We start from the raw sequence: 26,857 nt of genomic DNA, 5'->3' as shown, positions 1-26,857 counted from the left end.
ATGTTTACACTGCAATAAAAAACCCAAAGCACCAAGCCTCAGAGCTGGGGTCTCAAAGGCTTTAAGACCAGAAGGGACCATTGTGATCCATTGATTCAGGCCTGCAGGATTAATAGTAGAAGCATAGATGTTTGGGCTCAGGCTCTTAGATATGTATACAATGCAATTTTTAACCTCACAGCTCAAACCTCACAAGCCCAAGTCAGATGACCCAGACCAGACATGGATCTTTTATTGCAGTATAGATGAGCTTTTCTTAATTTTCCTTAGCTTTTCTTAATTTCTTTTACTTCATTCCTCTTTTCTCCAAGTCTCTTTCCCTCTCCTGCTCCATTTGGGATTTCCTGCAATTCCCTCAGCCACCTCATCCATTCTTTGCCCCAAGCGTTTGTCCTGAGCATCTCATGCCACCCTCAAAAGGAGACCAGAATACACATTCTCCATCACTAAGCTGCAGCTGCATTCTCCCCAGCCAGGACAGTTAGAGATGGCTCCCTCCTTGTTCATGAGCATTGTTCCTTTAGTCAGGCAGAAGACACAGACAGGAAGTAATAAGAGGTACTTGCTCCCCTCCCCCCAAAGGTGGTTATGCTCTATCTACAGGGCTTCTATCCTTTCCTGTCCCACAGGGAAAATGCTGTTCCAGCCTAACATGTGATGCCACTACACTAGTGGCACACCTGCCCTCCATTCCTTTTGTCTTTTTCTTTCTCTGTGTCTATCATTCCTCATTATGTTCTCTCTTAACCATGGTTTTCCCAGCTAGCTCAGGTAGTACAGAGAACTTTTGCTCGCCACTCACCTGGGAATAGTTTAACTGACTTTACATACATTTGTAAGAAGAGAGAGCGCCCCAGGCTGACTTTTAATTACTTAACTAAACCAATGTTTCTCTCTTGGTAAATTCCTGATCTGGAACAACAAGGAAAAAAACAAGCTGGCATGCACATATGGGCCCAAACATTTTGGGTTTCCTTGGCATAAGAGTTCAACCGTGGTATGGACCAACCATGTGAGTTAAAGCATTCTGAGCATTGCCATGAAAGCGATCCTGCCAGGCACCCCATGCTGCAGTCAGAGGGGCACACCCATACGTTTTCTTTTGCTCACAGAGCTAGAACCATGTCTCATTAGCTCCCCCACTTCCAAGCTATTTCACAGAAATACTGGTAGCCAAAATCTAGGAATAAAAGATATGGACGGCTTGCGTAGACAGATTTTTTTCTAGCGCTATCCTTTGCGGGCAATAATTGTGAAAAGCTCCTTCGACTCAGCCTCAACATCTTAGGGCACAGGCTTAGAATAGAAATATTGATAGTTCATTGATGATAGGGATGTCACTGGAGTATAACCATCATTTAGCTTGATTTTTCTTTATTCACCGTCCTCCACCAGCCAAATTTGGCTTTTGTAGGTCGCGTGTTAAATAAAAAAAATGAAATCATTAAAAAAAAAAAACTATCAGCAATCATTTAGCATTGCTGGAGAGAGATGCATCTGAGTGGACATAATTAAACTGTTGATTCCTGCTATGGGGTTTAAGGTAGGAAATGCAAACCAATTATTGATGCTGTAAAGGGCTCTCTGAAAGAAAAAATAAAAAGACTGCAGCATCCTAAGGCATTAATTCAAGACAGCAATTTCAAGTGCTTCCTCCCATACCACTGAATCTATAGTAACACAATTGCTATACAAAATTAAGATAATGGGAAAGAGATTGTTACCACATCAATAGTAATTGCTATCAAATAACAAGAATACGTATTCGGCATTATAGCAAGTACCAGACAGAAACTGCTGTAGTTAAGGTTGCATCATTTCCATTATAACCCTATTTTCAGTCCCCAGCTTTTACAAAAAATTGCTGACAGATGTATGCTATCTACGTCTGCAGCTTAATTTACCTTTGTAGTTAAACTGTCTCCTCCCCAGATTTGCACCCATGGATTGATTTGCTGCTGGTTGAAAAGAAAAAAAATATAGTACATGTTTACTGACAAAACTATTAAAACATATTCTGAGAATTTTTCATATATGAAGTCTAAGATGGTCCTCTGTACACATGTAAAAATATCTTGTTTAAAAAGATTATTCGTTACAAAACTTCTTGTGTAGCTAAGTATTTTAATAAAACTTCTCGCATTTAAATCTCATTGGATAGGAGACAATATGTGCTCCAACAAGTATAGAAGGCTATGCACAGTCTTGATAGATTTCCACACACTTGCTGAATTGTCCTTCCATCTTAACATGTAATTTTGCTTGACAGAGATTACTGCAAATTTATAGTAGGAACACTTCACTTTTTTGGAAAAATCTCACTTATGTCATTCAGCATTGGTCTAACTGCTCCCACTGAAAGCAATGGGAGTTCTCTTATTTTAAGTTTAATATTTAAACTGTAATAATTTTAAACATCAGGAACTGCATCTAAACTGCCTGCTCTCAGCAGGAAAAGCTGCAAGCTCTTAAAGCCACAGAAAACCAGCCTTCTTTACCTTGTTTAGATGCTGCAATGCTCTTTGATAACAAGGACAGCTTTTATTAGTGAACGATCAATAGTCTCATTCAAGTGAAAGACTGTCAAGTTAAATATTTCCCAAATGTTGATTGTGTCAGAAATTAAGGGACTACTGTATCCCCTAGCTGCTACTGTGTGGGTGAAGTATGGTAGTGCAATCAAGATGAGGTTGATTAGAAGGGTCAGAGTTATAAAAAGTTAAAAACCATATCCCACTGAGACCATGTACTCTTTATATTCAAAGAACTTCCATTACCTTTTACTTGTGTCAACAGCTTTCAGCAGTACAATGGCTGAAAGACTTTTTTGGCTTCTTTAAGCCCACATGGTTATGCCGGAAGTATGAAAAAAGTTAGTGGGTTCTGAACACTAAAACATCCTAAAACTCATTAAATATACTTGTGTCATGCTTCAGGAAGTATTACACTGAAGATTCAGACTCAGGCTTTTCTAGAAAGGAGACCACCACGCTTTTGTGCAAGTTTAAAGAGTGTACCCATGAATGAACCACAATGGTTTTTGAAGTGCCCACAAAGTATGTACAAAATTCAGCTGACTCTAGAGAAAGGCTACCCACCCAGAACTAGATTAGTCAATACAGAGTAATTGCTAACACTCGCATTAAGGCCTACGTCTGCTGCTATTATAGTCAAAGGCAAGACTTCTACTGATGTCAACCTAAGTAATGACACTGAGCACTTCAACAAGTGCTCAGCACCCAGCAATCTATCCCAAGAGTAAGTAGAGTAAATTCTAGTTGCTGAATTAACCAGATGGATTTTCAATTCCACAATGTTGCTTTCTTTCCCTCTATGGGGGGGACGGGACGATGCGACGACACAAAAACAAGTAAATCTCTTTCCATACTAAATCTCAATAAAAATGCTGAAGACAAAACAATCAAGCAGATGGTGACATTATTAATATTTAACAGTTTTCAGCCGAATAAGATCCTTTTTTCAGCATGGGAGGAAATAAGTTGCAACACCTAGACAATGCCACTGCGAGTCAAGGGTTCAGTTTCAACCTTAACTCTTAAGGGTGCTACATAAGCCTAATGTACTTAATATGGGGTCAAAGCTTAAGACTGCTTTAACAAATTCACATAACATCTTTACAGTACACATGCTATTGTTTAATTAAACATATATTAGGGCGTCACCCAGAACACAGCATATTAACCTGAATTAACAGATGCTTATTGAAACAGGCATAATATTGTTGATAACTGCCATAGTTCTCTTGGAAAGAAACAAAACAAAACAAAAACAAAAAAACAAATCACAAAAAGTCATAACCATTTGGGAGGCAGGAATTACCAGTAAAATATATAAACCTGGAAAATTAAGCACAAATTCCCTCCCAAGATGTTTATATTTTAAGTCAGTGACTTAAAAAGAACGAATAAATATTCAAAAAGTAAAAATAAAGTTTGCTTCTTAGGAAATCTGTTTTAGATTTATACAACACCATTGTAGCCCACAAAAGCAGACATTGTGTATGTTCTCTTCTGCTTCGCTGTTTCAATCCTCCCACTCCACACACAGCCGATTTTTAGGCTATGCATTGATGGGACTTCCAGATTATTCTCCTGATACAGTGGTTCATTTATTCCATTTTACTGTTTATAGGGTTGCTGCCATACAAGATCATTCCCAATAAAAGCAACAGTAAACAGTAAGTTTTTAGGAAAACTCTTTCGGAACCTTAAATGCTCTTTCACCTTGATGAGAGTCTTCCTTCCCTCCAGTCACCTCTCGTCCACTTTGGCTGCTCTGCTGCTGCTACAGGGCTGACTCACGAGCTGAAAATTCTGTTCTGCACATCCTTAAATGTGTCTATTCCAAAGCAGAACCTTCATATGCAGAAATATTTACAGGTTTTGGATGCAGCTCCAGCCTCAAGATGCCAGACACTTGGGAAGAATGCACCACAAAGAACTAGTCCACACTAGAAGAGCTACAGTAGCATAGCTGCTCTACTAGAGCATGTCCATTGAAGATGCTCTATGCCGACAAGAGAGAACTCTCCTGTTGGCATAATAAATCAGTTACAACCTCTCGTGGAGGTGGTAACTATGTTGGTAGGAGAATCCCCGCACTGATATAACGCTGTCCCACTGGTGCTTAGGTCGGTATAACTTACCTCACTCAGGCAGATGGCTTATTCACATCCCTGAGTGACATAAGTTGTACCGACGTGAGTGGTAGTGTAGACTAGCCGAAAAGTTATTAGCATTGCATCACATGGAAGAGTCACTGTGACACAGTCAAAAATATAGTAAAGGGGTACATATGAGCATAGGTGCACTCAAGCCAACATAACATCCATCTTACACTATCATAATAATCCTTTGACCACTCCAAACTGGAAAGAGCGTCCCCAACTCAACATGCTGAAGAGTCTCAAAGCTTTGATCTCCTCTTTGTCAGTGGTGTCTATATTAATATGGCCAGTCCTCATTTGTTGATTGAAAATGCCATGTAAGCTTTGTTAAATTCAGAAGTATATTTGATATATGAGAAATTTAAGAATGCTGGCAAAATGAAAACTATTCATTATAATTTATGTATTTTGGATGTTTGGCCTAAAGTGAACTATCAAATGGATTGCAGCAGTCAATTCGTCTGCTAGAATTCCAAGTCATGCACTTATGAAAGCATAATTCGAGAAGTCAGCAGTCAGCCAGAAGCCAAATATAATCATTTTGTAAACTCAGCAATACACTTCTTGGAGTTTAGCTAGGATAACCATGTGCATACTTCCTGAGTGACAGAAACAGTCTGTTTTGACCTGTGTATTTGAGAGGTGTACAGGGGAGGCCACTAAGTGGAATGTTGACCACCTGTAGTGGTTCTGAGCATTTTATTCCAGAATGACGCAGCAGCCAGTTACATATATGGATGTTGAATACCCACAACATGGGACAAGTATTCCATGTTCCCCTTTCAATGTAAGTCTTGTTTAAACTGGCTAAATATAATGGTTAACTCTTCCTTTTGATTTAAATATTTCTGCATGACTTTAATAGATCATCAGTTGTAAGTTTTACTAGCCAGCACTGGTAACAACTGCAATATCATGCCTTTTACCTCATTTTCACCCCATTTTTAACTGTTTTAAATAAAAAAATGTTATGATTTCCAGTTATATCAGTTTTGTTGGGTTTTTTTGTAAAAAGCATACTACTGCAAATACTATTCTAGGTAAATCCTGTTGTGCAGTAAACATCCTTTAAAAAAACAAAACAAAAAACAAACAAAAAAAAAACTTTGACCTCTAGCATTGCACCCCCCCACAGATGTGAATTTCTGCTTCACACATTTAAGTTAAGTAGGCAGAGAATGAAGCATCCAAAGGGATTTAGACACCCACTGAAATTAATGGTAATTGAGCATTCAAATTCCCCTGGCAGTTTTGAAATAGCACCCCCCCCCCTTTTTTTTTTGCGCAAAAGGTTTCTAAAGATATGAAGTTGCTCAGGTATAATAAATAGTGTGTCTTGGAAAGAATAATTATGTGGTGGGTCTCTCTCCAGCCCTCCCCTGCTGAAGCTTTCACTTTGTATAATTATTCACTGGGGCAGAGAAAGACGAACTCCACAGCACAGTAATGGGAGCACTCATCTGGGAGGGGAAAGGCCTGGGTTCAAATCCCCGCTCCACATCAGGTAGAGTAGGTATTTGGACCTGTCTCTCCCACTTTCTGGGTGGATGCTCTAAGCACTGGGTAACTGAGTATAAGGGGGCACCACCAACTCCTGTGGCTATATTTTGTTTAAGGGCCAATCCAACAGACTCTTACTACAGCAGTGAGAGAGCACATCTCAGATTCTGCAGTGAGATAGGAGGGAATGTCTATTTTGTGCATCTTGCTGAGGCTGATGCATGTTAGCCACCAAGCTGTTCAATGCTGTCGAGACGGAGACAGCTACGCACATTCCCATTGACAAATTTAAGCACCCAGAGACTGGCAACAGCTATGTGGGGGTTTTGAGGATCAAAGTTTTGGATTTGTGCAACTCCAGGGGCAGTTAGGCACTTAAGTTCCTTTGTGAATCCCACCCAGTGCCTCTTTATGGAGTTCCCTAGGCTTGTATAGATCCCCAAGGTTTGAGGGCATGACCTGTATCCTTTTCTACAAGCCCCATCCTTCTGCCAGGACAATGTGCGTGGGAGGAATCTTCACAGAGATTTCATCCCCAATGTCACTTCCTGAAGGGATTTGGTCCATTAAATGCACAAGAGTTAAACAAATTTTTATCATCTTTTTAGTGGGACAAGTGAGCTTTGAATAGCTTTTTGGAAATATTTATAAGAAAGCCCACAATATTGGCTCTGCTAAAGAGTTCACTCTACAGTTCTGAAATGCTTGCTTTGCTAGTGAATCCAAGCTGCGCTTAGTGTATTTTCAAACTGGATTTTACATCTCACCACAACTTACTTTTTATGCTCAATTTGAGACACATCCCAAATCCACAGCTGTGACCTCTCTTGCATTTTACAGGATGACATCAAATTTATTATCACAGGCCTACTATGAAGAATCTTCACCCCTCCACATTTGGAGGATGAGCAGGATCTGCACTCCAGTCCCTTGCCCAACAGGATTGGGCCAGGTAGGAAGGAGACGGTGAGAGGAACAAAGAGGGAGTTGGGACGAAAAAGAAAAGAACACAGAGGTAGAAAGTTCACTTTTCCGGTACACGAAGAGAAAAACAAGAAGGGTGAGAATTTCAAAAGGGCTCAATTCCCATTGGATTTCTACAGAAGCACAGTTTGGCCAATGCTAAGCACTTCCAAAAATACTACCCATGTTGTTTAGGGCATATCTAAAGTTAAAACAATGCATGAGCACAGCACCGCTGCCGTGCGTGAATGAAGATGCTCTAAGAGCTGATGGGAGAAAGCTCTTCAATAAGCTTACTTAATCCATTTCCCCAAGAGATGGTAGCTACGTTGGTGGGAGAAGGTTGCCCGCAGACATTGTGCTGTCTAGATAGGGAGTTATACCAACCTAACTATGTTGATCAGGTGTGTTGACTTTTCACACCCCTGAGCAATGTAGTTATACCAATTTAGGTCTGTAGTGTAGACCAGACCTTAGACTAGGCACCTTATTTCAGATAAAGGAAGGTGCGATAAATGAAGGGGGAGGGGTAGCTCCCTTTTAAGGACATGCAGCCAGCCAGTTAGCTGTAAAATCCCTCTTGGTAGCTATTCCTCTGCTTGCTTTACCTGTAAAGGGTTAAAAAGCCTCCCTGCATTGGTACAAAAAAGTGGGCACCTGCCCAAAAGAGCCAATGGTAGGGCTAAAACTTTTTAAAATTGGAAAAAAGTCACCACTGCTCCACAAACACCAGTTTCGTCTCCTCCCCATTCCAGTCTGTGCATTTTTCCATTCTACCATCCGCAGGTGCAACATCCCCTTCTATCCTGCATAGTCCTCTTCCTCAATGGTGCCCATAAGAAGTGAGATAATAATCAAGTTTCACTCCTCCCCACATCTAAATGATACCATGGACCTCTGAAATTCCCAGTGCATCCTGTTTGCTTTTAGGTCTGGCTTTGAGAATGAAAGCATTTTGGGGCAGAGATTCCATTTTTGGATAGCATACAGCACTGAACACAGTGTCAGCTCTAAACAAACAGAAACAAAGCCACTATTCAAGCTTAAAGAGAAAGGATTGCTGTAACTGCAAAGTCATTCCTCGGTACCCCACCAGGTAGTATTCCAAGAGTTTGTTCATCTGGCAGCCAACCAGTCAGTCTATGCCACCACAAGTGGTACCTATAATCCTACACCGTGAGAGGGCCAGCCAATGAGTACATCACTCCCTATCTCCAGATGACGAGCGAGAGTCCTTAGAGTGCAATGGTGGAGTTTCCTCAACTCAGAGAGATCGTCTATCATTCATTTTTGTTAAGCTGTGAACCCAGAGCTGTTCTGGTGCTGGTTCTCAGGCTGCATGGTAGAATCCAGTCAACATATTTTACCAACAATCCATATGAAATAAGATTGAATCTTCCAAAAGAAAAACATTAAAGAGTTAGCAAGAAAGACGCATTTTATGCTCTATCTCAGAGGTGGGCAAACTTCTTGGCCTGTGGGCCATATTTGTGAATAGAAATTGTATGGTAGGCCATGACTGCTCATGAAATTGGAGGTTCCTGGCCAATGGGAGCTGTGAGGGGCGGTGCCTGGGGTAAGGACTGCGTGCAGAGCCCCCTGGCCCTGGCCTCCCTACCCATAGGAGCCAGAGGGGGAACATGCCGCTACTTCCGGGAGCCACGCAGAAAGCCCCCAACCCTGCTACCCAAGCTGGATTAAAAGGTCCCATGGGCTAGACGTGGCCCATAGTCTGCCCACCCCTGCTCTATCTGAAAGAAAGAGAAAAAAAACTACTTTATAGAGGAATACTGTGGCTTCTAGGGGAAAAAAGCATCTGGCTGTAACAACATCTTTTCCTATAAGAGTGTGTACATCAACTGACATCAATAGCCTGCTTAGTAATCCGTACTTTGCACCAACAGTCTATAAAATTAATTTTAAAGAGAAAGCTTAACACCAAAAATCGTGGGGAGTGGGGTTGAAAATAGTGTGACATGGACTTATAGTTAACAAAATTACAAGAAAAATAAGTGTATGAGTTGCAAGTCTTAGGCGAGTGGCAGACAGCTATTTGACCAACTTTAATGTACCCTCATACATCATTTGAGACTTATTATGTCTACTTTAAAATGAGGTATGGTGTGGAGCTCTCAAGTGGTACCATTCCCACAGAGAAGAGAATTAAAAAAAATGCCATAATCAGAAGTGAATACAAATATTTCAAAGAGGTCATTGTTAGTTTAATGACAATGTATTATGTCAAGACATGAAATTGGATTTGTGTGACCTCAAAGCGTAACAATCTAGAAGTATAACAAAATCCAACACATTTCAATGATACCTAGAAATGTCAACATCATTATCATCTTGTTCATCATTATGATCTCTGCGAATATGCGCTTACTGTTGGGACAGTGCCAGATTATTATGAATTACTGTGGCTGATATGAATGAATGTGGTAAGCATGAGTTTGGTATGGATTGGTACGTCTAAATTTGCTAGAGGATTCTGGAAGCAGGATTCTCTTATCAGACAGAAGGTGAAAGTGCTGAAATTGCATTCCAATGATTAATAAAAGCTCTGTGTGTGTGTAAGTTTCAACATCAAACTTTGGAAAATATCAGCCGGGAGGCCCAGCCCACCAGATAAAGAAAATGTAAAAACGTGTGGATCAGTGAGCTTGGTACAGGCTGACCCAGGTCAAAATGATGCTCTGGATGGCATGCTAAGAGCTCAAGTGAATGATTGATGAGAGGGTAAACGTAGTCATTGTCATGCTGCTGTGTTTCTGGAATGATAAAAAAGATCACACTGGTTTTGGGCACCATTGTTCAACCTCACCTGCAAGCTTACGGCACCACTTGACATTTCCACATCCTACTTAGTCTGAACATACATGAAATAACCTTTCAAATGATATATGACATAGGTGTGCCTAGTGTGGGTACATTAAACTCTCAAAATAGGGTCATCTATGGAGAATTGCTGCATGCCTGCCTATCTGGCAAGTTTTAACCCAGAGCAAATGTTTATATTTTAAATGATAAATCCTCAAGTATGGTATTCTATGGAAATATTGCAAACTTTTAAGTAAGTAAGTAAGTGTGTGTGTGTGTGTGTATAAACAGCACTTTTATATTAAATTTTGATAAGACAATATTGATTTAGTTCCAACTGGCCAATCTTAAAACACAGTTTTTATAATGGGAACCAGAAAAAAAAAACTGCCTCACTACATATTTACATAGTACAACATACCTGATCTTTTCTTTCCATTACACTCTAGTAGCATACTTTATTTATGTGGCTCAGCCAGAGAAATCTAAATTAGCACTGTCAATCTAAAGAGGGTTTTGTCAGCATGACTCCTTTACAATTCAACAGACATGAGTTAAGGTTCGTGTCTTAGACCACACAATAAAGGAAGGCATCTCCACAGAATACCAGCCATTGCTGCTCCATGTTGTAACCCTTTCTTTGGCCTGAAGCCAGGATTTGCAAGTTCCACTAAACTTTATGTCAAAGTACCATCTTGGGAAACTTGGTTAAAACTGAAATACCTTTATATTTCCCTTGTATTTATTTTCTATTAAGACAGACAGCATATCTACATTACCATTGTTTAAGCTGGAATTTACAGTTCTTGGAATTCCTTTGAAAGCTTTCTTAAATTTGCACTGAAGCAATGTTGCCATAGCGCAAAGGGATTGTAAATGAAGGATGTCAGCATTGCTGTAGAGAGCAGCCAAGCAAGCTAAGTAGAAGAGACAGCTAAAAATACACTATGATTTACAAGACTTGAACCTGGTAAAAACATGCCCTTATTTTAAGCCAAGAGGAATCTGGTAGAAATGTTTTTAGCATGAGGTTGCTAATCATTCTGATCAAGGTCTTGTAACAGTGAAAGGCTAGTCACATCTCAGAACCCCACATTCTAATTTTAACCCTACCAAGTGCATTACTACAACAGTCTGAGAACAAACAAATTAGTCATAGGGGCTAGTCACAAGGTCAGTAAAATTCAAGAGCATATCATCAGGATAACCATCACATGCAACCCTGTACAACTCATGAAACAGCACCAAGCTCTATTATAACACTTTCCTCCCCTGTAGGGGAGAGGATGGAGTGTTAGTGACCTACACAAAGAAGTGGAACAAGCAGTGTCTGTGGAGGAAGACAAGCCAGAAATAGTTTTCCAGTTTTGGTATCTTTGGTACATGAAAAACCTATTGCATTAAGTTTACAATGCAACATTGAAGTCTGATGAGTTATTGAATTGCTTTATTTGGACTAGCATGAGAGATGGTCTATCACTCAGTAATTCTTATGCTACAGGAAACTTACGAAATCATAAAAGACAGTCATAACAGCCTCAACAAAAATTAGCAATTTTAGTCTGCTCTAGCGAGTGTATATTTCTTAGTTAGTGCTGTATCTTCAGTTGGGCACCTCTGTGCAAGTGATCTCAGCATGACTATTATAAAATGTATTTCCCAAAAGGGAACCTTATAATCACTGTATTGCACCAAAGGACTGAGGAATACTGAGCGAGAAGACTGATGATATCAGATGAATTTAAGTGAAGTCTGCAAAGAAAGGAGGTCAGGAAAACACATGCATTAGGGAGCTGCTAAACTATTGTTCCTGGATCCCCCTAAAACAGTTAAATGCAGAAGTTCAGCTCTTAGTTCACAAACCTACAGTGTATAAAGGTACTTACAGTTCGATCCATCTGAAGACCTTCAAGTGCTTCAAAGGCATTAATAAATTAAGCTTTAGCACCATTGTGATGTAGGGAAGTGCAGATGGAGAAATGGGAACACAGAAAGGTTGCCCAAGGTCACACAACAAATCAATGGCAGAAACAAGAATATATAAGCCAGGTCCCCCACCACCCAGTTTTGTGCTTTAGCTACTAGAACACACTTCTGTTAATAATACCACTGTACAAATGTTATAAACCCATTGCCCAATAGTTTTTAAAAATGAATTCACGTTTGACTTTATTCTGTCATCAGCACAAAATACGTCTAACTGCAACTCTCATGTTCCTGCTTTTGTTACGGAAAAGACATTAAAAATGCATTGTGCCTTGACATGCACTGCACAAACCAAACAAACATTAGGAATAGCCCTGGGGGGAATGTTATTTTTCTAAGGATAAACTCTTTCACAATGCAGTGTTATCTTGTTATGGATAGTTTCTGTCACCAAGGGCAATAGAAGCATTGTGAAAAATCGGTTTTGACTAGCAGCACTCTGGGCTGCAGCCAATATCAAACTGGTGACCAAAGTAATAACTGATCAAGTCTGGATCCGGAATGCTTCTCACCCCATAGCACTGTGTAATGTATATTTTACAAAATACAAGGGAGGAAAACACAAATTTAAATTAACATGCCAAATGGCACATCAACTTTATCTACTGATCTTAAACTAGAATGTTCCTCCTCCTCCAGGATGAATGGGATTCTACGCTGGAGGAATTCAATAGGAAACAGTTGTGGCACATTATTCAACAGCCTTTATGCTTTCAAAAAGTATTACTATTCCAAATATGGATCAGACCAATTTCGTAGAACACCCTTGCCTGAAGTTTTTAAAAGTAGCAACAGGGCAAACTAATTGAATACATTTTTTCACTAGAACTCACACATACCATAAGAACTTGGCTTGGTTACAGACAAAATTATAACTTGTGTTACTTGTGCCAAAGCGATGTTAAATATTTCAAATTTTTCTAAGTAACTCACCTGAAGCCTAAAAGTCTTTTGCCTTTAAAAGTCATTTTCTAAACGTCTAAAGATATCGCACAGATAGAAGCATCACAATCGGCCTTATACACAGATTTTTGTTTACACTAGGATTGTTTGAGCTCCACCAACATCTAAATTCACAACCAGGCAGCACAAACCTATTGGGTTTGTTTTGTTTTCGCATTTTTGTTGTTGTTGTGAAAACCAAGACCACAATTAAACATGACTTTTACAAGCATTTCTGAAAATGTGTATCAATATTATTTCAACCACAGATACAGGGGGTTGTTTATTTGTTTTTAAATACTAAACTTGTAGCCACTGTTTCAAAAACGTACGTCACTAAATATATCACGGAATAAAACAACATTCGTAATCAGTGGGAAACATTCACCTTGCAAGAACTTACCATAAAAATATTAAAGCACCTCTTAGCCTGATCCGTTATGGGAATACAAAAATCCAGAGGAAAAAGGTCGAACCACAAGTAAACAAACGAAACGAAAAAGGGAGCTGTGACTCGCCAAAGTATTTCCTTAAACAGTATTTTCCTCTTCAACGGCAACCGATCTACGCTTCCAAACTCCGGCAGCTGTAGCTTAGCACAAGCAAATCCTCCCGAAGAGGCAGGTTTAAAAGCAAAGATATAGTTGAAGGCTGCTTAACGAAGTGTGAGAAAGCCACATCTGTGTGGTGTGTGCTGGGCTCCAAACAGGCAAGCCAGAGGAAAGAGGGGAGGGCGGGGGGGGATACTTCCTTAATCAGTAGGATACAAGCTTGTAACACAAAATCGAAGCAACCCAACACAGCCAGGAAACACTTCACAACTGTTCCCGGAGAAAAAGTGCCGTCACTCCCCCCCCCGAAGAAAACCCTCCTGCCCTTTGCCGACCTGGTTTTGTTGCTCCTTCAAAGGCTAATTTACTTCATGCCTCAGATTCCTCTTTCTGTCTCTCCCCTCCAGAGAGACAGCCCAGATGGGAAGAGCCTGCAGCTGAAGCGAGTGCAGTGCCCCATCGGGAAAGCTGATCCTGCTGATCTCATCACTAAGGGCTACTAATCCAATGACCAGGGAATTAAGAACAGATGGTGACGCCCCTTCCCCCAACACCAGCATTGCCACACAGACGTCGAAACGCACACAAGCCTGAGCCTACCAGCTGGGTAAGAATAGAGCTCCTCTTGCTATTGCACAAACTGCAATTCCTCACACGCTTTCCTGTGCATGTCTGTCTGTTGCTCACCAAGAGCACAAGTTCACTGAGCCAGCCCAGCGCTGCATTGTTTAACCCCTTGGGTCACAAAGGGTGCATGGGATCCTCATGTGCAACCAGTGGGGCTGGAATTAGGGGTGCTACTGCACCCCCTGGCTTGAAGTAGTAATAACCAGGGCTTAAATTCAGCCAGAGCCCACGGGAATGGAGCACCCATAAATATTTTCAAACCTGTGGGAGGTGTCACGCTGGGACTCAGGGCATCAGCCCCAGGGGAGATGCCGTGCCAGGGCTGAAGCCCTGAGCCCCAGCACACCTCCCTCTCCCTGCCCCCTGGGGCTGAAGCCCTGAACCCCAGGGAACTCGCTCCCCCCTGGATGAGAGAGGGCTCCAGGAAATAATCATTACGAATTTAAGCCCTGGTAATAACAAACATCAAATACATGGTTTCCATCGTCAGCACCCCTACTATAATAATTGTTCCAGCACCCCTGTGTGCAACTTCTCCTTTGGCACCTGAAGATTTCTGTTTGTTTAAACACGCACACAGGCCGCCTGTACCAGAACACATTGTTGACATGAACTTTTGAGGTGCTGAGTGCCCCTTGCCAATGCTCCCACAAAAGTCAATGGAAGCTAAGGTTGCCCCAGCACCTCTGAAAAATCACCCTACCAATGTACTGGTGTGGACTGTAATAAAGAGTAGGAACAGGAGGGCAATCTTGCAAATCTATCCATCCTTACACCCCACCCTCTTTGTCTGTAAGTGGTCTGATTAGGCCATGATCCTGGAAAGACAAAGTGTGCTTAGCTTTATTGGAAAGTAGTCCCAGGAAAATCTAAAGGAACTATTCACATGGGGTAAAGTTAAGTACATGTGATATGTACATTTTTGTAGGATCGTGGCTTCAAGTTTTAAGCTGTTGGAATAGAGACCAGTCTTTTCATAGGCCTGTATAGCTCCCCACAAACTTTTTGACGCTAAATAAACAAACAACTCCTAAATATGGCCCCGATCCTGCACTGTGATCTGCTCAAGCAAACTGTGTCACTGACTTAGAATCCAGTGCTGTGCATGTGGAAATCACAGTGCAAGATCCGGGTCTTTTTTCCCCCCAGAACACTGTTTTTATTAATTCCATTATTTAGTTAAAATGAAACCCAATGTTTTGTGATGCTAATAATGGCTCTGATTCAAAACCCCACTTAATAATTTGCATATGTGCTTTTTTCCCCATATTTGTGCCAGCCTAGCAAGTTGAAACCTTTTCTTTCAGATGCTGACTTCAGTACTATTATCCAGATATTTGTCACCTTAAGACCAGGTAATGGACTAAGGAACCTTCAAATACAGAAAAAAAGTCTTTGAAATAATACAACATCTTAAGGTTTAAAAGAACTCTTCCTTATGTGCAGGGACAACAGGGGTCAGGACATATGGTCTTTTTGTATTCTCTGTGTTTTAAGCTGTATTCTCTGGGATCTAAGCTTTCTTTAAAAAAAAAAAAATGACATTTTTAACCCTACTGGTGGTGGTAGCCTTCCCAATGTAAACTAATGCACTTTTTTCTACTGGAATCTCCAGCCAGACAATCTGAAACAAAAGCGGTAAGAAGTGTGAATTTTCACTTTTATCTGAACTGAGTGTTAAACTTGAAAGCCTAAACTGGACCAGTTAACTACCAAACTACTCCTCTGAAAGGATGTTTCAGGGCAGCAGGGGTGCAAGTTCTGCGCATGCAAACAGTTGAATATTCTGAGGATTGAGAGCTTGCTACTCTTTAAAATCAGGGTTAAAGTGAAGTTCGCAACATCGTCAATTATAAAATCATTGGGGTTAGTAATTTGACTTGCATGAATGTGAGTTTTCCATACAATTTGATTCAGCTCCATTTAAGGCTGTTCAGTTTTAAATAAACTGATATTTTAAAATAACTCTCCCCGTGTCTTTTGCAGTGCTACGTATTTAGGAAAGTAGAGATAAATGAAAGAAAACAAACTTCCACACCCAAAATTGTAGAGACTGGAGGTAGACCTCCCTTATTTATGACTGTTTGTTTAATAGACTTTATTGGGACATTCCTAGCACGAGCATTAGTAAAAATTAGTGAAAGCCCATGTTGTTGGAAGGGTGTGGCAACTAAGCCAGTAATCTATCATCTACGTAATCTCTCTCATACAACCAATTAAATAGTTGTATGAAAATTAGCTGTATAGAAAGGGTGGTAATTAGTTGAGCTACCTCTCTTAGTACAATGGCATAGATATGTACATTGTTGTCACACAGGTATAATTCATGAAGTCAAAATGGCTGAGAACTTAAAACTTGGACAGTGACAGACTGCAAATCCCAGCAATGATTGAACCTGGGGATATTCTGCACAAAAAGATCTCTCACCCTTGCTTTTAGCTGTTTCCATCGCTTCACATGGATTCAGACATTCTAGGCTTCAGAGCGACACACAGTGACAATCCAGAAATCTTATTCTGGAGATGATTCACACCATAAACAGGGGGGAATTGTGAAACAGTTGCAATGTACTCTGTGGGATAGAGGAACAGCGTTGGAACAAATGTTCTGGAACTCCAACAAATGTTTTTTAAAAAAGCATACAGTGAGAGTTATATTAAGCCTATATCTCCCCTCTTTCAAAATCTCTCTCTCCACCACTTAGGTAACCATTAGAGATAGATGAAATAGAAAATATAAGACCCAATCAGAACTTTAACCTTCTTCCAGGTTTGAAAAAGTTTGCGTAAATATTTCCATTGCTTTCCACTCAAAAAGAGCAACAGGCCTTTGCAAGTCATGCTATGACCCTAAGATGAAGGTTTTCTGGCTCAGATCCTCAAAGGTATTTAGGTTCCTAAATTCCATTGAAATTAAAGCAAGGTAGTAGCCTAAATACCTCTCAGGATCTGGGTCTCTTGATATCTAATGCTAGGCCAGTCACTGTATTCAAATTTAATTTCTCTGCTCCATCCTTTCCTCTTCTCAGCCTTAAACAGGGCTGTTATTTTTCTAAAGATAAGCCCTTTCACAATCAGTATTATCTTGTAGGATAGATTTGTTACCTATTTTCTTAGATCCTATATTCTTCCGTGCAGGGACCATGTCTACTACAACATTTGTAATGTGACTAAAACAATGGACCCGCAATCCTAATTAGGGACTGTAGGTGCTATTATAAAAAAAATCTGCAATGGAAGATTAAAGAGCAATTTTGCAACTCAATAACTTCTTCCCTTTTATCTTCCCAGATATTTTTGGGTACTTAGGCCTGAAACTCAAACAAGGGAGAACAATCAGGTAGCAGGGAGATTTGGCCAACACAATGCACATGCAAAATGTACGTTTACTTGAGTGTATAGAAAGTGGTGCTACTGCCTATACTGGTTACTGAGGACTGACACATACTGTTTGCGTATGGATAGAAATGATAGACCCTTTTGCCTATGTCTCGACTTGTGGGGGGGAAAAGGTCATGTTTTAACTAAGAATTTTAAACAGGGATTTGCACCTAGTGTAGATATAGCAAGTTGTGTTTGGAAATGTGTTAGCTGGTCATGGCCAGTACAGGACAGTATTTGCACACTAAATCTCTACGTAGCATAAATCAACAGTGATTCAGCCCCGTGGTAGAGATGTTTGGAACTGCACACCAAAAAACAAAAAACACAAAAAACAAAACTTTAAATAATTATTCGCTGAGGTTGATCAGGAAATGATCCTGAGAATTTTCTCTGCCAGAATAAAGGTGTGATCATGGCATCTAAAAAGGAAGGTTTAACAAAAATATACACTAGGAAATAGTGATTTTATTAGATGGCCATATAGAAAATCTTTTCTATCTCCCAAACGGGAGATCACTAAGGCCTGTCAGAATTGCAAGACAGCCATCTAAGAGAAATGAACGTTGTCCAATGCATTCAATTATGAGTAAATAAGCATAAGGAAATTACAGTATATTGAAAGAAATACCTAATTGCAAAAGCCAATATAGGTTAAACTTGACTGCTACTATAGAGAGGATAAGACGACACAGAGCTTCAGCGACCCCCCCCCCCCCCGTAACCAAAAAGTTTGTTGAGATTCCTTGCTCGTGTGACATTTGACACTCACCTCCCATCGCTAAGTGTGTGGGTTTCATGTTGACAATGTCATGAGCCTCCATCAGCCCTTGAGAGTAGATATTTCAAGTTCCTAGCTGAAAACAATCAGAACTACACTTAAGTACATGCACCAGGAGCCAATGTGATTCAGTGAAGGCCCAGGACAGGGTTCATCAGATACTGAGGCTACTAATTTTCACTGAATGGAAATGAGGAGCCTCAATACCTTGGAGAATCTGGGCCTAAATGACAGTCACACAGAAATTTGGGGCACAGCAGAGACTTGAAACAAGGTGTGAAGTGTGAAGCTAGTCGTGCCCTACCACTGGATCATCCTTCCTCTCATGGTTGTTCATTATACCTTTTAAGGCCCAGATCCTGCAAACACTTATGCAGGTCTTAAAATCGGTGGGACTACTCAAACTAGTCAAGTTAAGCACGTGCACAAGTGTTTGCAAGTTCTTTTGTACATCTCATTTTACAGGTTATTTTAGCAAGATTTGGTCATCCTCTAATAAAATCTTTGGTTTCTAACCCTCCTATACGATGAGCCTCTCAATTAAAAATAATGAACACCTTACCAAAGACATGATATTTTAAAAATTAAATACTTTACTGCAAAACTAATATTTTAAAAATAAGTCCCATTACACAGGGAGCTAGATCAGGAAGTTACACCACCCTCTCAAAATAACAGGATGCCTTCATTTTCAGCAAACTCCATTCCACAAATTCATTATTTAATTGTTAATGTGAGTGGTCACCCTTCAAAATTGCTATTTGCTGCCTTTACCATTCTTTTTTTTAAATGTTTGGCAATTGCTATATTTTATACTTAAAATGGAGAACAATCACATCAGTGCAGAAAACATTTTAGGCTGTGATTTTTAAAACTGATGCTAAATTTGGATCTGGATCAAATTTGGCAATTTCATATACACTTTAGTAAAAGTGTTTGTTTTTTTTAAACCATCTCTCATCTAGCCACACAACCATTCTTGACAGGTTTCAGAGTAGCAGCTGTGTTAGTCTGTATTCGCAAAAAGAAAAGGAGTACTTGTGGCACCTTAGAGGCTACCAAATTTATTTGAGCATGAGCTTTCGTGAGCTACAGCTCACTTCATCGGATGCATGTTTCTTGTAGCATCCACAAAGTACGAGGCAACTTCCAAACATACGAAGTAGCATAGCTCTAAGCTGTGTCTACACTACGCAGCTTTTAGTGACACAGCTGTGCCGCTACAGCCTTGCCACTAAAAGGTGCACGGTGTAGGCGCTGTTTGTCAGCAGGAGAGAGCTCTCCTGCTGCCAAAATCTTCCACCCCCGATGAGCGGTGTTAGCTTTGTCGGCAGGAGAGTGCTCCTGCCGACAAAGTGCTGTTCACACCAGCATAGGTGCCAACTTCTAGTGGTGCCGGTGGGTGCTCGACCCCCGTCTACCCCCAGCCACGCCCCAACTCCACCCCTGCCCCGCCCCCATTCCAACCCCTTCCCCAAAGTTCCCGCCCCAACTCTGCCCCTTCCTGCCCCCATTCCAACCCCTTCCCCAAATCCTGTTTCCGGCCCCACCTCTTCCCTGCCTCCTCCCCCTTCCCTCCCAGAGACTGCTACAGCTGTTTGGTGGTGGCAAATGTTGGGTGGGAGGTGGAGGAACAGGGACACGGCGTGCTCAGGGGATGAGGCGGAGGCGGTGGGGGGGGCGGGGAGTTTGGCTGCCAGTGGGTGCAAAGCACCCACTAATTTTTCCCCGTGCGTGCTCCAGCCCCGGAGCACCCACGGAGTCAGCACCTATGCACACCAGCACTTGTCCTCGACAAAATTTTGTCTTTTGGCGGGGTGGAGGGTGTTATTTTTTAACACCTCTGAATGACAAAAGTTTTGTCTTTCACTTGCCAGTGTGGACAAAGCTCTAGTTTTCAAGAGCTTAGGACCTTACATAATAAAAGATATGTTGAGATGCATTTGATAAATTGGTTATACTTGAAATTCAGGTACTTTAGTTCAGATGGGAGAAAAACAGATGAAACAAAGTCACAAAGACCTGTAAAAAATTGTCAAATTTGATCCGAAACAAAATTCTATACTCTTGCTCATCTCTAGTAATTACTAAATTCCAGATGACGAGGAGAAAAATCATCCTTTATTTAGAAAGGTGATACATATCTACAGGAACAGCTGTGTCACATTACTATTCAATCTTGACCTGAAGGGACCACCTATAGCAGTGCATTGAGTCTCTGGTTGTTTGGTACTGGTTCTCTGATCACAAGCAAGGCTGTCTGAGGCTATGTCTACACTGGCAATTGAAAGACAAAAGTTTTGTCTTTTCGAGGTGTTAATCTCCCTCCCCCACACCTGAAAGACAAAAATTTTCGGTGTGAACAGTGCGTTGTCAGCAGGAGTGCTCTCCTGCCAACAAAGCTAACCCCGCTTGTTGGGGGTGGAAGATTTTTGTTGGCAGGAGAGTTAACTAACAGCGGCTACGCTGCACGACTTTTAGCAGCATGGCTGTAGCGACTCAGCCATGTCGCTAAAAGCTGTGGTGTAGACAAAGCCTGAGTCATGGGGTTTTTTTAATTATATGAACTGCACTAGGAACTGGACTGAGACCAACTGCTCATTTCACAGAGGCTGCTGCGCAAAAGTGGTAACGTTTTTGGGTCACTACCATATACCCCTGCATTCAATGCAAACCACTGCTATAAAGGTGAAAGGCTGTATACACTGGTCCAGACAACCCAGCCATCAAGACCACATAATTTAACTCTTATGTAAAGGGTATTCCACACAGCTTCTCAAAAGTGGGTAGTGATATTGGGTCCCGCAACTTTGCGTGACCAATCTGAGCTATTTTAAAGGAGACTGATTTTAAAAGGGTAGGTGTTCAGTATATTCTAAAAATAGGCCCCTTTAAGGGGTCTTAAATTGGGTACCCAAAATCATTACTCTCTTCTGAAAATCTTGGTTCCAAAGTTCAATACATAGTTCATATCCAATAACATAATTAATTATCCCTCCTACACACACAGCCAGTTTCTCAGAATATCTGCATACAATATCCATGGGTAAGAGGAAAATTTGTCTTTTAAATCCTTTTGTATTTCACTCATATCCCATCTTCATCAAAGCGCATGGTCTCATTGTTTATGTCAGCTTCAACTGTCAGAACTAAATTGATTTCTCTATGGATTTGGTATCCAAAAGTGTGCCTTTTCTTCATGCAAGATGTAGTTGGAAATAGCAGCCACACCACCACATTACGGTGAACAGATGAAAGTCACCTCAACTATTTTATTTAGATTTATACAAAATAAACCTAACTTTCAAATAAATATTTTAATTGACTACTTGCCCTACTCCACCAGTAAACAAAACAAGTATTCCCCAGAAGACATAATAAGATAAAAATCCTTTCCACTGCGAGAAAGCCTAATTCATGCTAAAAGGCCTATCCTAACTATTTCGGGTTCTGGAAGCCAAGGGGCTTAATGCCAAAGCAAAGGACCCCCTCATGGAAAATGATCTGTTTAAATGAGGGAGCTCTGCACGAATGCCTCTGCTGACCTCAACTGCAGCAGTCTGGCATGGGGAGGTCGCCTTTCAAGTAAGTGTCTCCCAATTATTCAGATCTTTTTAAGGCATTACAATGCCATGAATTCCACCTGGACAAGTTAGACAGCTATTGTAGATCCTGGAGCTTTGGTATAATATGCTCTTGGCTTGAAACTCCATTGATGCAGCAAGAAATTATTCTGTACTAGCTTTCAGAGTGTAGCGGCTTGTAGTATGCATGACAGCAATCTGATCTCAAATTAACAAAGTCAAGGGTAACTGTGACAAGATCAACCTCTGAGAAACAAAATCAAATTCTTTTTATCAGGGGCAGGTGAGTGTAGGTGTCCTTGACTAGTCCTGGCGCATCTAAGACCAGCCCAGGATACAATATACTAACTGGTGCAGTACATTGTTCACCCATGTTACAAAAAGCAGTTACTCTCCTTCAGTTAGTGGGGTCAGTATAATCCTCATCAACTCATCCAGGTGCTTCACCCAACACATCAACATTATCTCAGCCTTATCTGAATTGACATCCAAGCCCCAAAATCACCTGGACATTCCACTACCCCATGCCAAAACGTATGTGATAGAGACTTACAGCTGGGTATCATCAGCACACTTAGTAAGTCACAGCGCATTTCTCCTTTCTAAACCTTCTACTGCTTCACATATTTATTGTGCCAGCGAGCTGACAAAACATACCCGTGTGGTCCCCTCATGAGTAAGGATTTGGGACTGGAGTTAGTAACATGTTATTGCTATGGTGTCTGGTTTTTAACATGTATACAATGACCCGAAGCAACTACTCCTGGAAACTCCTCAATCCCTTACATTGGGTCATATCTATGTTTAGAAATAGAGATCATAATGTATGCACACACAGAGACATAAACCTTACTTCTCTTGTGCCTCAAACCAAGAATACTTCCATTTATAATGCCTCTGACAAATAATTGAGTCAGTTATTTAGCTATGATTGCAAATTCTGTCATGATACTTTGTTAATTTGGACAGAAGTGTCACCCAAATGTAAATACATTATCTGTTTAAGAAAATCTAGAAAATATATGCACTACCATGCTTTATCTTATGTAATACCTTAAGAAAATGGAACTGACTAGTTACAGGTTTTTTCTTCGTCAGGGTCTCCTTAAGCTACCCTAGCAGATAACTTCCATTATATTTCGAAATATAAATGTCAAGCAGCTGGAAATGTAGATCCAAAATAAGCATTTCTCCTTCAAGGTATCTTCCTTGCAAACAGAGTCTCTTTACTTAAAGGTAACTCCAGATTAGTCCCTTGTTTTCTCAGGAAAAATCCAATCTTCTGCAAGACAGAGCTTTAATAATGCCAAGAGCTAAAGATGTATTCCTCCAAAACAGACACGCTATCACTGTCACTCAAGGTGTTCCAGCTGTTCAACCTCATCAAAACATTAGACAATCAATTAATATTGCAGTAATTTTACTATTTCAAGCTCTCTTCTTCCATAATATTTTATAATATTCTCTCTCAATTACTAACTACTTCCTAACTAGAAGAAGAACTCTGTTTACCATTTTAGCATTCTACCTTGGAGAGCTGAGGAAATAACCCACATCAATACTTTATTCAGTATGTTTAGACTTGTTCTGCTCCCAAAATATTTGTGAGCAGATGGCTTTTAAGCCATTATTTGAATTTGACTAATATCTTTTTTTTTTTTTAATTCTTATTACTTAAACTCAGATTGATTGCCAGTATTTCAGGCCGGAGTCTTAGGAGTCTCAGTTAAACCACAGGTTACTGTTTCTGTTCTCTGACTGGATGAGTGCACAAGGATTTTCAGCAAGAATATTTGCAATTGTAAATTCCTGTGAATATGCACCCTTGCAACTTTGAAATTTGTTTCTTGATAGTGTTTTTTCCAATACAACTACATCACTCAAATGTTTGTCAGTAAAGAACATGGCCTAAGTGTTTTTATTTAAAAATGGGAATGTTTGCATTGTTTGCCCAGCTCTAACCTCTAACGATAAATATTTGATTTTTATCCTTATCATATTATATTTTTGCCTTCGATCTTCAGTTTCTGCACTCCTTTGTTTTTCAGTGCACCCAGTAAATAGTTTAAGTAATGTTATCAATTCTTTAAATATTTCACCAAGATTTGCAGTAATATGCATTTTTGGCAATTTCCCCTCAGAGCCTGTTTGTTAAACTTGGAAATTTTCATTTACTTCAAAAGCCCAGTAAATACAGTTTATTTTCCATTACACAATTTGTGTATGATTCTTCTGCAAAAGGCCTGCGGCTGCAGGCAACCATCTGGGGTCTGGACATACAAAAGGCTGCTGGAAGGGTGCAAACACAAAAGCGCCTTGGGGATATAGAAGTGTGCACCATACAAAGACTCCTATTATCTTTTGTTGTATGGGTTTTTTTTTTAAGGGGTGCCATGAGCATCTAATCAGAAAACTAAGCATCAGGGAGGCAGTCCTCAGATGGCAGACATCAGTTTCAGCCAGGACAGATGGTGAACAAAGGTGAAAAGCACACAATACACATGGGCCAATTTATACAAGAAAGCAATTCTACCCTTCAATTAAAATTTGTTACCATTCTTGTGACAACAAATGTATTGAAGTGAAATGTATCATTTTCTTTATGGAACTGTCACAACCGCAGCCCATTTCCAGTAACCTATAGTTACCTACAGATTCTTCATTAATATTGTCTGTAAAATGTTATAGACTGACTTGTGGGACAATGGACGGAGTCTACAAGAGGACCAGAAAGGTCTGGTAAGAAGGTAAAAGAATAAATATTTCGGTAGAGGAACTGGTCTAGCATAATTGATTGCCAAGGTGCATAAATCTTACTGACTTATGTAAAGAAACTCAAGATCTGTAAAGGTAGAGATAGATAATTAAATTAAGCTGTTTAATTGGCATAAAAAAACCCAATCCCTATAAACATTTTTTATTCCTAAAATGTAATGCCTGGTTTTAGTTAAGGTTTATTAAGAAACAGGTTGCCAGAGAAAGAGGTTTTTCTTACAGAAAAGTGTGTTTTATTAGATGGTATCAAACACACTGTAGAGAAGGTATCCAGTAAGAAATGAGCAAAAAAAGGATTTAATTTCTTTTTTTTTCCCCTCTCTCTCTTTTTTTTTTTAAGAAACTCGGGGGAGAATTGTGAGGGTCTGAAAATACGTAAGTCAAATAACTTTTTGATTCCCTTAAACACAATGAGTATGTACTAAATGTATAAGCAGTAAAGCATAATTACAATGTTCAATGAAAAGCAACACAGCTTCAGTTGGAACATGAAAAATGAAAGCTCTCTAACTTTCACACTCCTCCTGGTTAGGGGAAGATGCAAAACCAAAAATCAAACGTCACTTTTATTATACCACAGTATGTGCTGTATCCATGGAAGACATTTTGTTGTTGTTTGGTAGGGGAAGGGAAAGTGAGTGGAAGTCCTTGAAGCATGTACTATTTTACAGAAAGTGTTACAAAGGAATAAGGTAATTAATGTAAGTGTTCTTAGCACCTGGGCCACACAACATCAATTTCTTACTTTACATTTTTTCACTGTTCCAAGATTTATATGTAGTAAAGACAGTGGAAGACCTCTCTGGTTTCGTGTCACATAGGCCAAGCCTGGACAGATTCAGAATGGCTGGGAAGGTTGTCAACTGTTCAATTTAGCCCCATCTAGGAACTGATCTATGAACAAATATTGGCTGTTTATGGATTAGTCCATCTGCCCTCCCAGATGGGGAAAAAGGTGGTGTAATAGCAGCAGCTGTTCAGCCAAGGACAGCAAGCCACAGCAGAGTAAGCAGGAAGAGTAAAGAGAGCAGAGCTCACACCCAGGATGTGTGTGAACTTTGAATGAGAACAAAAAAGCAAAGTAAGCAATACAACCCTATGTTCATGTTGTCAGCACACTGAAGGCTACTTCACAGAGAAGTTGTATGAATCAGAGACGAAAGCAGTTTTAAAGCATGTGTATTAACAATGTTTACTAATGTTGGAAGAGAGGAAACACTTTATAGGACTACAGCATAGAACCCTTTGCTATACACAGCTTGAGCGAAAGGGTCACAAAAACTTGATAGTCAAAATCTCTGTCATACTATATATCCTTTCACATACATCATCATCTCTCAAACTGGATAGCATATCTCTGTGTGTAGCTAGATACCTTCTCACTCATAACTCATCTTCTCCACCTTTGAAGTCTTAAAGCCCAACTATAGAATGGTGCTGTTTGTGTCACCACGCTTAAGGGTCTACCAGGGTTTCCTGTATATCAGCCTATGTTTCTTAAGAGTTCATAATTCTACCAGCAATTTGCTCCTAAGACATCACCCTGCTTATAAGAATTTAGCCAGCCTTTAGTTTCAGACAAGCTTTACCAAAAATATAGGGCCCATCCTGTAAGCACTTAAGGCACTGAGTATATGAAAGAAAAAATCAGGACCTTTCCATGGTGGGGGCCAAAGGCCCAGAACCTCCAAGGTACTTAGAGAACTAAACACTTTGGAGGCTCTAGCCCTAAATGATTAATTCCTCCTTAAAGAGACAAGTTAGGTGAGGTAGCTTTTATTGGACCAACTTCTGTTGGTGAAAGAGACGCTTTCGAGCTAACACAGAGCTCTTCTTCAGTCTCAGAAACTAACTCAAAATGTCACTGCTAAATACAAGATTTGAACAGATTGTTTAACATAAGTAGTTAACACATTTCAAGGGACCACTCAAGGTAAACACCCCTCCAGTCATAGGGAGGAAAGGATGGGGGGGATTGGGGGGAGAGAGTGGAAGCAAAGTGGGGGGGTTTATGAATTTAAGGCGGGGAAGGAGTTATGAATTTAAGCTCCCAGGCTCATGGGCGGTGGGTGAACAACCCGTTTTGGGGATGCTAGCTCGCCGGCGCCACCCCTTCCACCCAAGACCCCACCCCCTGCGCACCTGAGCTCTCCTTTCCTGTAAAACGAAAAGCCCTGAGGGGGCCCCTGCAACCAGAGGAGCCCTGACCTGCCAGCCCCAGCTGCCCTTCTTCCCCCCCGCCCAACGCCAGGCCCCTTCG

General features: G+C 40.5%; 1 protein-coding gene across 7 annotated transcripts in view; it reads right to left on the bottom strand.

Annotated features, from left to right (window-relative positions):
• SPSB4 (splA/ryanodine receptor domain and SOCS box containing 4) overlaps window positions 1-26,857 on the bottom strand; it is a 326,063-nt gene that overhangs the window by 146,897 nt on the left and 152,309 nt on the right. Inside the window, exons 1-2 of one of the 7 annotated variants that reach the window (XM_048864819.2) lie at window positions 13,302-13,764; window positions 1,905-1,958 (exon numbers count right to left, since the gene is read on the bottom strand). The exons of 2 other annotated variants lie outside the window; for them this stretch is intronic. The gene's annotated coding sequence lies outside the window, so the exon portion shown is untranslated. Of the gene's footprint in view, window positions 1-1,904; window positions 1,959-13,301; window positions 13,765-13,784; window positions 13,997-18,229; window positions 18,315-26,857 lie in introns of those variants that run through there. 4 more of the 7 variants (XM_075132229.1, XM_075132230.1, XM_048864817.2 and 1 more) reach the window with 4 other exon arrangements.

This window comes from Caretta caretta, chromosome 9, assembly GCF_965140235.1.
Source record: "Caretta caretta isolate rCarCar2 chromosome 9, rCarCar1.hap1, whole genome shotgun sequence".
NCBI classification, from domain to species: domain Eukaryota; kingdom Metazoa; phylum Chordata; order Testudines; family Cheloniidae; genus Caretta; species Caretta caretta.
This window is presented reverse-complemented; position numbering and strand designations above follow the sequence as displayed.